Raw genomic sequence first — 736 nt, 5'->3', positions numbered from 1 at the left:
TTTAGAGACAGTGGTGCTTAGGTCCAAGTTGTGGACGTTTGTTGGTCAGCATAGAGTAACGTTAGACAAATTAAATTTCCACTTGAGTGAATGGAGGATCGTTGCATTCGTATTCTGTAATGGTGGATTAACATCTCAAATCTAAGTTGTTTAAAGTTAGGCCTTTAACAAAGCTGTTTCCTAAAACTGTAATTCATCAGTTTACTAGCTACACCTAGTTAAAACTACTGCGATATATTCTACCATAATAAAGATTATAATTGTTAGTCTTTGAACAATTTTAAATACATTCGTTACTTATAACGCAAGAGAAAACAATAAAATACTAAAGTCATTAGTAAAACCTAAACCTCAAAACAAATTTCCCCCCCGAAAAACCACCTAACTAACTAACTAACTAAATCAAATCGACAACTCAAGTATAATTTCATTTATAATGTGTCACTGTACTCCATAAATAAGAACCTCTTGTTTTACTTCATGTGTGTGTGTGTGTGTTTTATTTTCTATTTGTTAATACTGGGATGTTTATTTTTTCCTTCAGATTGTACACTACCTCCTTGACTTGAAGCTGAAAATATTATGGACAGTCTTGATTTCTCAGAAGAGGAAATTCAAGAACAGCTGGCGATCCTTGGCTACAAAAACATACCAAAACACAGGCTGCGTGAATTCAAGCAAGGTTAGACTCCTAATCATCCATCCTCCCTCTCCTCTGGGGTTGTCATATCGCTTT

The 736-nt window shown here is 34.6% G+C and overlaps 1 protein-coding gene across 1 annotated transcript in view; it reads left to right on the top strand.

The window, feature by feature from the left end:
- The window catches only part of LOC111665619 (B-cell receptor CD22-like), a 30,696-nt gene that overhangs the window by 27,542 nt on the left and 2,418 nt on the right, over positions 1-736 (top strand). The gene's annotated exons all lie outside the window — the stretch shown is intronic.

The sequence above is a fragment of the Seriola lalandi genome, unplaced genomic scaffold (genome assembly GCF_002814215.2).
Source record: "Seriola lalandi dorsalis isolate HSWRI2012SDOR001 ecotype SW California unplaced genomic scaffold, Sedor1 jcf7180002054656, whole genome shotgun sequence".
Lineage (NCBI taxonomy): Eukaryota > Metazoa > Chordata > Actinopteri > Carangiformes > Carangidae > Seriola > Seriola lalandi.
This window is presented reverse-complemented; position numbering and strand designations above follow the sequence as displayed.